We start from the raw sequence: 12,749 nt of genomic DNA, 5'->3' as shown, positions 1-12,749 counted from the left end.
ATAATAGAAGATAAGGTCACTTTATCATTCAAATATACTTTTATTATCTCTAAAATGTATGTGTAATTCAGTTCATAAGAAAATAAGTGTCCCTGAACTATAATTAATTAGAAATTCTTATTTTAGTAAAGACATTCCATTTTCACTGAGTATAATTTGCTTCATATGGCAATTGCTCTTTTAACAATATCCCTACTCGTTATTTTGTCAGCGTCCCCACTACAGAAAGTAAACTTGCTTCATCCAAACCAAACTGACTGGCTGTACAAGTATGTTGAGGCACATACTGCACCATATAACTTACAGCAGTAACGTACACATCCCTCCTCCCCAGCTCCAAAAGCACAAGTCACTATGGCACAAATAAAGGTTGTGAGATCCTCCGTACTCAGCAGACGTCTCACTGAGAAGAACAATATGGTATTTCATTGACACACACATCAGACTTTAAAACTTTATAAAATATAATAATGTCTATTTCCAGAAAAGAAAACCAACCACCCCTGCAAATTAGAACTTTAAGGGTGAACTATCATGAGCTCATTTATACCAAGGGTCATAAATGCCAACTTCAGCATCACATGACTGAGATACTGCATCAACTAAACACAAAAAACATTAGGATCACTCCCTCTAAGGCTACTTACCTCGTGAAGACACTACCGATGCCAGCACTCCCCAGACCACAGGAGCCTGCCTTCATGTGTACAGCACATCTGGGATGTCGTAGTTATAGCAACCAAATTCCCAACTTGGTCCAGCAATTGAACTCCCTCTCTAGAGAACAGTTTTGCTCTGTGCATCAGGTATCACCTCAGAACATGATGTAAAAGCGGAAAGACTACTCTAAATAATGCTAAAAAACTCATGTTAACTTTCCAGGATGAAGCCATTTCATGCTGAAGCAAAAAGTACAACAAGTACCCAAGGGGGCAGCATTTTCATATATCCCATTGGCTTCATTTACAGATTTTACATGACTCCTTTGATTTACTTACCTGCTTTAATTCAAATTTAAAACAGGCTACATTTATATCAAATGCAACTAAATTTTCCCTTCGACATCATCAACTCCAGTCACACCACGTTTATGCTTGTTTCATGATTTTCTTTTCCTCATTCTGAATTCTCTCCCGGCAATTCCTTAAAATCTTGAGCATACAGGTTTGCATTAGGTGTTGTGGGACTACCAGAACTTGGTGAACTTTAAGTCGGGCAAGAAGGAATTACGGATGATGTAAGACCTGGTGGGATATGGCTAAGCTGATGTGCAGCATGAGCACCGGGCTGAGGAATGATGTAGCAAAGAGAATTAACAAGACTAGAGAATGGGAGAGAAATGGTGAGAGTGAGTAGAGTGGAGCCTGCTGGGTGCCTACTCTGATGTCCGTTCTCTCTCTCCTTAGGAGGATATTTTTATATGATTATTTTTAGCGGAGCACATCACATTGCAGAATAAAAGACTGCATGTCCCTGGATCCTGTGGCCTGGGGTGGCCACAGGACTACATTCTGGACAATGAAGTATAAATAGAAATGCCGTGCCAAGGAATCTGAGTTGGACAGAAAGGGTAACTTGTTTGCTCCTGTGGTTCCCTTCTGCTTCTGGCTTCCAGTGCAGACCTGACAGCCGGAGCTCCCCTTCCACCTGGGCTAGGAACTGATCCTGCAAACAGTAGGCAAGGGCTAGCATAAGGAGAGGAGAGAGACAGAGGCCAGTAACCCTTTCACACTGTGAGACAGAACTTAGCTCCTGCTGTGTTTATGCAGCCAACACTAACTGCAATGAACACAGTGAGCACATGGACACCTGGCAAGACACCGTCTCACTTCCTCCCTCTCCCGAACACCTGCACAGGTCAGGCAGTATCGACTTCTTACTGGTTCCCCCTGGACTCTGTCTTCCAGTACCGGCAACCTCCTCTCCTCCTCCATAGCACCCTGACATTCAATAAACAGTAGGCAGTTGAAAGGTTATTTCTGAAAGGGAATGTTGTCATGATATTGGCAGACACTTTCAGTGACTTTTTATAAGGACAAGTTCAAAATACAATGCTGAACAAACACTTATTAAACGCCTGCTGTGTCCTGGGCCCTAGGGAAGCGAGGATGAACCGTACGGTCCATGCCCCTGGAAAGGTTATGGTTTTGCAACAGATCTGGAGTGTTTAAGCCTGGCAGGAATGGGAGGAAGGCATCCCACAGAATGAAACCAGGGGTTTCCACAGTGAGTGAGTGGAGGCAGAGTGAACGCGGCCACAGTGGGGCGCTCAGACCGCAGGGACCTGTCTGGTGTCACTGGAGCGAGTGTATGAGCAGTGCTGTGGGCGGAGCACAGTACTGTGGCTGCTCCACAGAGTCCAGAATTTATGTCTGGCAGTGCGAAGCCAGTGAGACACATTTTACAAGAGACCACCACCACCACCACCACCAAAACACTCTGAGTTTTTCAACAGTGATTACAGTGGCTTAATGGAAGGACTGAAGCATGGTGACATCGGAACAAGGACAGCAGCAGTGGGGACAGAGGCATCTGATTTGACAGACTGTCATTTCAAAAAAAAAAAAAAAAAAGAGGACAGAAGGAAGACACAGAAATTTCTCAAGGATAAGTGACCAGCAGCTTACCAAAGCAGACTCACAGCTGTGTGTTATGTGCCAGAAATGCAACCTAGAGTCCAAGAGCTTGGAGAAAATGCACATGAAGACAGGGGCATTCAACCTGCAGCCCCAGTTCCTGCATGCCTCTCTCACTGCACTGCACAAACTGGCAAAAGAGCAAGCCCTAGCAAAGTCCAACCTCCCACTCCTCCATGCCTGCCCCCAAACAGCTGACAGTTGCTAGAAAAAGAAGGAAAAACCACAAATCTATGATGACAAATAGAGAGTGTGAGCTCGGCACTCACTCTGCTTCTTTCATTTGAAAGTCAGAGTTACACAGAGAGAGAAGGAGAGGCAGAGAGAGAGAGTGCTTCCATCCGCTGGTTCACTCCCCAGTTAGCCACAATGGCTGGAGCTGTGCTGAATCCAAAGCCAGGAGCCAGGAGCTTCCTCTTGGTCTCCATCATAGATGCAGGGGCCCAAGGATTTGGGTCACCTTCTACTGCTTTCCCAGGCCACAGCAGAGAGCTGGATTGGAAGTGGAGAAGCTGGGACTCGAACCAGCACCCATATGGGATGCCGACACTGCAGCCAGCGGCTTTACCCAATACGCCACAACGCCAGACCCCTCCCTGTGTTTCACAACCTCACTTTTCTAATCTTCCCATACCATCACCGAACTCCCCAATCTGCCAACTGATCTATCTCACTCTCAACCTACGAAACAGTGTGCCGTGCTCTCACTCTTTGAAAAGCTAACATCCGGGCCAGTGTTATGGTGTAGCAGGTTAAGCTGCCACCTGTGACACCCACATCCCATACGGGCCCTGGTTTGCCTCCCAGCTGCTCCACTTCCAGTCCAGCTCCCTGTTAATGCATCTGGGAAAGCAGCAGAAGATGGTCCAAGTGCTTGGGCCCTCGCCACCCACGTGGAAGACCTGAATGGAGTTCCTAACTCCTGGCCCAGCCCTAGCACTGCAGCCATTTGGGGAGTGAACCTGTGGATGGACGATTTCTCCCTCTTTCTCTCCTGCTCTTCCTCTGTAACTCGCCTTTTAAAAAATGAAATAAATAAATCTTCAAAAAGAAAGAAGAGCTATAACCTATCACCACCGTCTGCAGATTTCATCTACTTCTGCAAGCACTTCTCTTCTTTCCTGTGCTGTCTATTCACCCCTCTCTACTGGTTCGTCCCATCAACACACACACACACTCACACACACACACACACACACACACACCCCTACCCGTTCATCTCCTAATTTCAAACAAACAAGTCCCTCTTGACTTCACAACAACTGCTCCCACCAGCCCTTGCCCTGCTCCTCATCACCATGAAACGTCTGGACATGACAGAAGATTCATCTTCCACCAGCTCGGCCACTCCGCCGATCCTGGTTCTGTCGGGTCACCTGTGACTTCAAAGCTGCCAGAGATACCCAGGTGGTGTCTCTGTTCCCACATTCCCGAATCGCGCTGCAGCGCGGACAGTTTGTCCCGTCTTCCTTCTCGAGATGCTGTGTCTTGCTTGGCTTGGATGAGTCTGTAGAGTTTGACATCACATTCCAAGCAAGCACACAAGAGGCACTCACTCACTCCTACACTATAGGATGAAAGTGTTATGGGAGAAGTCTGAGGACATAAGGAGATGCAGGTGAGCCGTCTAGGACATGGGTCAGGACAGAAGAGCTCATTAATCCTGAGCAAAGCATCAAGGTGAGGAATCTCACAGACCCCCTAATAACCTAGCGTAATGACTGATTTTAGAAGTCAGTTTTGGACCCCTTTGTTTCTACTGCTGAAGAACAAGGTTTGGTTTTGGTTTGGTTTGGTTTTTGTTTTTTTTTTTCCATGCAAATTGTTGAACTCATTACTTAGTACAGAGTTGGTCTCACCGGGTTCTAGTCCCGGTCGGGGCACCGATCCTGTCCCGGTTGCCCCTCTTCCAGGCCAGCTCTCTGCTGTGGCCAGGGAGTGCAGTGGAGGATGGCCCAAGTCCTTGGGCCCTACACCCCATGGGAGACCAGGAGAAGCACCTGGCTCCTGCCATCGGATCAGCGCGGTGCGCCGGCCGCAGCGCGCCTACCGCAGCGGCCATTGGAGGGTGAACCAACGGCAAAGGAAGACCTTTCTCTCTGTCTCTCTGTCTCTCACTGTCCACTCTGCCTGTCCAAAAAAAAAAGAAAGTTAATCAAAAATGTATCTTAGTGGAGAATGGGACTGGGAATGAGAACGGGAAAGGGAGGAGAAGGAGGTGTGGGAGGGTGGGTACGGTGGGAAGAACGACTATATTCCTAAAGTTGTACTTAGGAAGTGCATGACGTCTGTATTCCCTAGATAAAGGTGTCTTTGGGGGGAAAAATCAGTTCTGGTCTTAGTGCTCATCACTTCTGATAAGGCTTTTGATAAACAATACTAAGACAAGAAGTTACTGGGATGCTCTTTTGTAGTGATCAAGTTTTTCACAAGTTAATACTTTCAAAAGAATAATATAGGTATCACACACTCTTGATAACTATCTTTGAACTTAACAAATACTTAGCCTATGAAGTAGAAGGCTTTGCAGCTTTCAGTCCAAGCATGCCAGTTCTTACCTGCTGTTGGATTAGGTGTCGGGTAAATAGCAGTAGAAGAACGAAGGGACAACAGCCAAGTCCCAGAGGAATGAATCAATCAATCTCTCTCTCCCTCTCTCTCACATACACACCTGTGGATTTCAATTTCTTTTTGCAAAAATTCTATTTCCCAAGAACTATTTTAAGTCCCCTCATATTTTTTAAAACCTAATGAGGACAGTTTTATGATGATTCATAATTTTGCTTTTTCCCGTGTGTTCTCTAATAACTCTCCTCTTCCTCCCACGTTCAATTCCATGTTTCCATCGTTGTGATTTTGTCCCTCATACTTGAAAGTAAATAATACCTCAATGCACAACTTCCAAACTCCACTCTTCACTTCTCTTTACACGTTTGTACTTCTACCCTTCTGGAAATTATTCACTGGTGAACTATTTTACAAATGCCATATTCCATCTGTGATAAGGTATAAAATGACTTACGACAAACTTGTGTTCTTTGAAGAATATAATTTTCTAATCCTATACTGTACTTCACATGAAATAGGAAAATTCAAATTTGTCTTCAGCCCCTATCACATAAATACAGAATCATTTAACCTTGGATTTATGCTCTTTCAGTACTAAAAAAAAAAAAAAAAAAAAAAAAAAAAAAAAAAAAAACTAGCCACATTCTCACAGCAATCAATTAACTTCTCACGTAGCACCAGCAAGAAGAAAGTAGGCTTGTGATTTTTACAATCAAGTAGCTCATTGTTTGTCATGCTAATCATAATGAGAATAGTATTTCAACCTCTCAGAATTGATTAGCTAAATGTCTTGTTTCTCTACTTATCCTCATTATAGCTGCCAGCTCTAATTTAAAACATGACTATTAAGAGTACTATGACACAATTTTACCTTTTAAATTGTGAATATATTTTGTGTCAATGAAAAACGCTAACTGTAAACGGACACAGTCAACAAGGTCCAAACGGAAAATGTGCACCTTTCTTTCAGCCTTCTGCCAATGTTACTTGAGACTGAATTCACTAATAGTTCTAGCTTTCCATCAAGTTACACAGGTTTGTAAACTAGATCACTGCCTAACGCCACCATTACCGATGCCTGTACAACTACTTCACTCCCTAAACTGCACTTCTGTTCTACAATGTTGTCTTTAATCAAGCTTTTGGTCGCCACTAATGTGCTCTCCCTCTGTGCCTTCACTCATGTTCTGTACTATGTCTGGATTTCCTTTCCAACAATCAAATCCTAAACCCCAACTCAAAGTTGACTTCTTTAAATGTCACCTTTGATTTAAAGTCACAGACATTAAAATACCCCGTATCTTCCAAAGGAAAGAATTTTATTTGCATTTTGTATGGCCTTTGCTAAATTGATTTACAGTATACTATCTGTTTAACAAAACATTAGCAATGTTTCTTATGCTTCACATACAACTTGCCTGATCTTCCCAACCAGACAGATACTAAGTTATATGATAGCAGAGGTAGATCATTTTATTTCCTTTGTATACCCCAAGACTCAATGTTGGGATCACACAGTGACACTTGATCAAAGTTTCAATTTATCTTTGAAATAATACGCAAATACGACTCAGACTTTGAAATCTACCAAACCTGTGCTGCAATGACAAATAATAATTCATAAACATGAGACAAATCCATGAACAAACTCTCAATTTTAATGGCACTTTGGTGGACAGCAGTTGCCACTGAGTGCAATGCCAGTTAGGGACCAGCTTGTCGTGCAGCCTGCAGTGTGGAGGTTAGTGTGCTTCCTGGGTCTGCTACCTCACACACCCCGGTAAACCAGACCCTGCAGTCCACGCACTGGACGCCTGCACCCTCTGTACAGGTCTCTGTCCTAACTCCCCTGATGCCCAGCCTTAGTCCCACCCCAACAGCCATCCTTCTCTCAGCACCCCCCAAATTCCTGGCTCACACCTTGCCTGGGTTTATCCTTCCCCCCAGTCTTATGGGCTCCCTACAGTGTCCACCCGCACAAATAGGAAGAAAGAGTTTATCAATCACTCTGCATCAAAGATAAAGTGTTACAGTATCAGAGCAATAAAAATGCTATTTATGATTAAACATGGTATACATGACTGTATCTATTAAACGGCTCTTTCCTGGGGACTACTATGACAAAAAATCAATTCTACTGAGAAGATCAGATGCAGTACTTCTAATACAGTATTTTTTTCCTAGACTGTGATCAACATAAATTCAAAGAGTCTATATAGCAATAATGGTTCATGTCTTAAAACATCTAGCTTACTATTGCTTTTTTTGGCAAATAATTTTTCAATGACTGTGAAGTCACTAGAAAAAAATTCAAATTCTGTTAATAAAAAAAAAAACTGAGTAAATTATCTTCCTTTTTAACAAATAATTTAGGCAATAAGTTATAAATTTTAAGACACAGTGTAAGCCTATCTTAGTAATCAAATTAGAATTCCTAGTTTTTCAAAGATGTCAGTGGCCAAAAAATAAAATTGATTCAAATTATTATGCTGTGACAGAATTCATACAGTGATGCAATTTTAGAACTAAGAAATGTTGGGGCCGTTCTGTGGCTCACTTGGTTAATCCTCCGCCTGCAGTGCCAGCATCCCATATGGGTGTGGGATTCTAGTCCTGGTTGCTCCTCTTCCAGTCCAGCTCTCTGCTGTGGCCCTGGAAGGCAGTGGAGGATGGCCCAAGTGCTTGGGCCCTGCACCCGCATGGGAGACCAGGAGGAAGCACCTGGCTCCTGGCTTCGGATCAGTGTAGCTCCGGCCATATCAGCCATTTGGAGGAGTGAACCAACGGAAGGAAGACCTGTCTCTCTCCCTCACTGTCTAACTATCTGTCAAATAAATAATAAAAAAATAAAATAAAATAAAGAACTAAGAAATGTTAAAGAACATAATAACGTCTACTGCAGTTCTTTAAATGCGCTCATTCTGGGCACTTCAGGACAGTAAGCTTTTTTTTTTTTTTTTGACAGGCAGAGTGGATAGTGAGAGAGACAGACAGAGAGAAAGGTCTTCCTCTTTGCCGTTGGTACACCCTCCAATGGCCGCTGCGGCCAGTGCATTGTGCTGATCCGAAGCCAGGAACCAGGTGCTTCCTCCTGGTCTCCCATGCGGGTGCAGGGCCCAAGCACTTGGGCCATCCTCCACTGCCTTCCCAGGCCATAGCAGAGAGCTGGCCTGGAAGAGGGGCAACTGGGATAGAATCCGGCACCCCAACTGGGACTAGAACCCGGTGTGCCGGTGCCACAAGGCGGAGGATTAGCCTGTTAAGCCACGGCGCCGGCCAGGACAGTAAGCATTATTAATGTCTTCCTATTCACTATGTCTCATCAACCAAAGGTACAGTGGGAAACCATTTCTGACCTGCAACTTTATAATTTTCATCTCGTTTCCCAGCCCGACAGCTAATGCAAATGATGCCTTTGGAACAATGAAGGGCAAAAAATGTCCTTCCCTGCTGCCCTCTGTCAATTATCCCAAGGTATGCACCCACAGCAACCACAGGGGTAGGCAGCACACACCCTGCACAACACAGTGGCCACAGGTTCACAGGTGGGTAAAATGCATGTGCTTTACAAGGTTCCTGTATCTTCTCTGGCAAATATTCCCTCTGGCCCCGCCCCAACACCATACTCCTTCATCACCTTTGCTCATAACCTTCCCGTTGATAGGAAGAAACTGAATTCATTTAAATAAAACTTTAAGAAAAAAACATAACTATGAATTACACATTGCTTCGAGAAGACAAACTGCACTACAAATAACAGTTTAGCCCTATCTTAGGGCATTATTATATTTAACAACATAAAAATAGAAAACATCGAAGCCACTGGTACAAATGTCAGCGTTCCAAGATGTGACAGATTGCTAACAGACAAACAATAAAACTCATAAAAACAACATTTTTGTCACCGGAACTGCTGTTAAGTTGGACAGAGAAAGTTAACAGTCCCTTAGTGTCAGAGGAATTCAGCAGGTCTACAGAGTTTACAAAGATTGCCAAGGAACAGTATTTACCCCTCAACAAAACCACCCTCATGCAGAAAAATACAAAAAATGAAAAAAAAGGAAACAAGATAAACACAAAATACTAACAAATATCAACTGGGGATTTAATAAGCCTAATGAAATCTTGAAGCCAAATGACACATTTTCTGCAAAAACATAACCTCCCCCCACACGCCTGATGAAATTAGGGGTCACATGGAAATGTTATTCAAAATGCTTTGACATGAAATTCATAAGGTGAATTACCCATCAGAAGGAACTGGCAGCTTCAAGAGAATGCTCAGCTTACTTACTCTATACAGCAATAACCAATCTCCAGGCTTACATGACGGAAGTCATAGGTGATGAGGAGACACAGCAATAACCGATCTCCAGGCTTACATGACGGAAGTCATAGGTGATGAGGAGACACAGCAATAACCGATCTCCAGGCTTACATGACGGAAGTCATAGGTGATGAGGAGACACAGCAATAACCGATCTCCAGGCTTACATGACGGAAGTCATAGGTGATGAGGAGAGTCATCTGTGAGCTAGCTGTTTCATAAAATTGGACCACTACTGACACCTAATCCATATCAAAACCCAAGATTCTCTAGAGAGAGAAATTCATGTGAACCACTCATGTCGACCTTTGGTGGAGAATCAGTAGACTCTTCATTAAAACAATCTCAGAACTATTCCTAAGGCAACGTCCCCAAAGGAAACAAACAACTTGGACAGAGCAAATGCCACCAGGTGCAACGTGAAGGAATGGCCTATATATAGTGCTAGCTTGTCACTCAGTCCCAAATACCATTCCTTCCTTTATCCCTTTAAAGTGGTGGCTTGCGAGCATTTGACATCCAGCCAAAGAAAGAGTAACTTATGTCATCTTTTAAAATAATTAGGCAGGAGGTTGGAACTGCAAGTCCTCTTTCTTCCCGAACAGCAGCCTTCTGAACACTGGGTTCCCCTTCCAGAAATCAGAACAAACTGTCACTTGAAAGGCTGAGACGGCCAGCTAAGGGGCCCGTCCCAAGCCCCCATCCCAGGCTCCTACACCATGCGAGGGCTCTGGTGTGCATTAACAGACTCTACGTCAGGATGGGTATGAAGTCCCTAACCAGTCTTCCCTTTCAGATACAAACATTTCAAGTCATATTCTTCATTGCCTTACTTATTTTAAAAAGTATCAAAAATTTACCCTACGTAGCTGGCGCTGTGGCATAGCGAGTTGTCTCTGCCTGTGGCACACCATATGGGTATCGGTTCAAGTCCCAGCTGCTCCACTTCTGATCCAGCTCTCTGCGATGGCTTGGAAAAGCAGTGGAAGATGGCCCAAGTCCTTGGGCCCCTGAATCCGCATGAGAGACCCAGAGAGGGCTCCTGGCTTCGGATCAGTGCGGCTCCAGTCATTGTGGCCATTTGGGGAGTGAACTAGTGGATGGAAGACCTTTCTCTCTCTTTCCCTCTCTCTCTCTGTAGCTCTACTTCTCAAGTAAATAAATAAATCTTTTTTAAAAATTTACCTTTTATTATTATTCACTAAACTGTACAAAGTTTTAAAAAACTGAGCAATAAATGGGTATTAAAAGTTATAAATTTGTAGTTTAATATTAAGAGGAAATGCATATATATGTACACATAGTGTCTAAATGAAAAAATATGAAATTATATATAAAATATGATATTAAACATGTGGCACATACATGTAAAAACAAAGACTAGTGGGAAAAACACTGGAATGTTAAAGAATGATTGTCCTGGATAAGAAGATTTTATCTTTAAAAATTTACATAGTGGGGCCGGCACTGTGGTGTAGTGGGTAAAGCTGCTACCTGCAGTGCTGGCATCCCTTATGGGTGCCAGTTCAAGTCTCAGCTGCTCCACTTCCCATCCAGCTCTCTGCTATAGCCTACAAAAGCAGTAGAAGATGGGAGCCCTGTACCTGCATGGGAGACCTGGAAGAAGCTCCTGGCTCCTGGCTTTGGATTGGCACAGCTCTGGCCACTGTGGCCATCTGGGGAGATAAACCAACGGATGGAAGACCTTTCTCTCTCTGCTTCTGCCTCTCTGTAACTCTGCCTTTCAAATAAATATATAAATCGTTTTTAAAAATTTACATAGTTACTATTTTTATGTTAAACCTATAAGCAATTTTTAAAAATATGTCAGTGTCTAAATCCTATTATCCTCTGTTTCCAAGTTCAAACAGTAGAGATAAGGCAGGGTTTTGCTATTCCACTCTGCATCCCTCTAGGAAACATAATTCCTGGAATTGCAATTATGGATTCACAGTCACTCCAGGCTCTCCAGAAAGACTTCCAGGAGATACAAGGACCCCCATGCTGGTCCACCAGAGATTCTGCATCTGTAAAACGCAGGTCAGAACTAACCCTACCTCAAACAGGACACCTGTAAAGCTGAATGACCTCACAGTGTAGACAGCAGAGAGCAGGACTGGAAGCCTTAACTATCTTGTGACCATCATGTTATTACAATGATCACTACAAGTCCCCTACTCCACCTCCATCCAGGCTATCCCCACCTCCAGAACCACTGCTACAACGAGAACAGGACAGGCAGCAACACTTCCCTCGCTCACGGGACCGTTTTCCTGACCTGACCTCGGAAACACAGAGGGGCACAAAGGCATGAGGGCTGCACCAGAGATTATTTTTGTCACTTGCCTCTGGCACGCCTTCCCCCTCATCCCAGCCAGCCAGGGTCCACCCTGTTCCCCCAGGCTGCCACGCCCCAGCCGATGGCTCTCTGCGGTATAAAATTACCTCTCCCTGTCCTACTGGTTCGTTATAAAAATCGTCCACATTTTTAAAATAGATTCTGAACATGACCCTTGGCCCAATCACAATTATTTATCAGGACCATATCTCAATATTTTTATAAAGGAGTCAAGTAACAACAAGGGGATTGTTAGCCTATTAAAATAAGTATTTAGTAATTTAGGATACAAATGCTTTGCTTAAAAGCTCTTTATTCAAAATAGAAATATTTACCTGCTTTTAAAAAAAAGTGCAATTAAGAGGCAAAAAAAAAAAAAAAAAAACACCAAAACTCAGTAGCTGACAGCTTTGGGAACCTGAATACAGGCAGTCACATAAACAATTAATGAGCCCAACCCTTTCTGGCCACAGCGGATGGGGACAGACACGCTCATCTACCGAGAGCCGGGCCAGATCTTATCCTGAAGGATCCAAAGACCTGACACAGGCACCACAGTCGTATGCCATAAACGTTAGTTAGGCACCTAAGGTCATAAAGCAGCAGTCAGCAGGTCTAAGCCAAAGTGGAGGGGAAAAAGAAGTCCACAGCCTAAGAGAGTGGGAAGCCAGCTCAAGGACAGACGCGAAAATTGGAGCCCAGATGGTCCTGAAAGGCAGAAGGTGCAGACAGGGCCTGCCAGGGCCTGAATCTGGTGCGAACTCTGTGTCAGTTCTGGCTTTCCGTTCCCAGGCCCCGGCCTCCTTAGCGACCTCCCCCTGCCCGTCTCTGGATGTTTGAGAGACTGACCGCCATGCTGCAGGTCAGCTCCCCTTCACAT

The 12,749-nt window shown here is 44.0% G+C and overlaps 1 protein-coding gene across 3 annotated transcripts in view; it reads right to left on the bottom strand.

Annotated features, from left to right (window-relative positions):
• RAPGEF2 (Rap guanine nucleotide exchange factor 2) overlaps positions 1–12,749 on the bottom strand; it is a 259,943-nt gene that overhangs the window by 133,934 nt on the left and 113,260 nt on the right. The gene's annotated exons all lie outside the window — the stretch shown is intronic.

Source organism: Lepus europaeus, chromosome 8 (genome assembly GCF_033115175.1).
Source record: "Lepus europaeus isolate LE1 chromosome 8, mLepTim1.pri, whole genome shotgun sequence".
In the NCBI taxonomy this organism is placed as follows: Eukaryota; Metazoa; Chordata; class Mammalia; order Lagomorpha; family Leporidae; genus Lepus; species Lepus europaeus.
The sequence above is the reverse complement of the archived record's forward strand: the minus strand, read 5'-3'. Positions and strand labels throughout refer to the sequence as shown.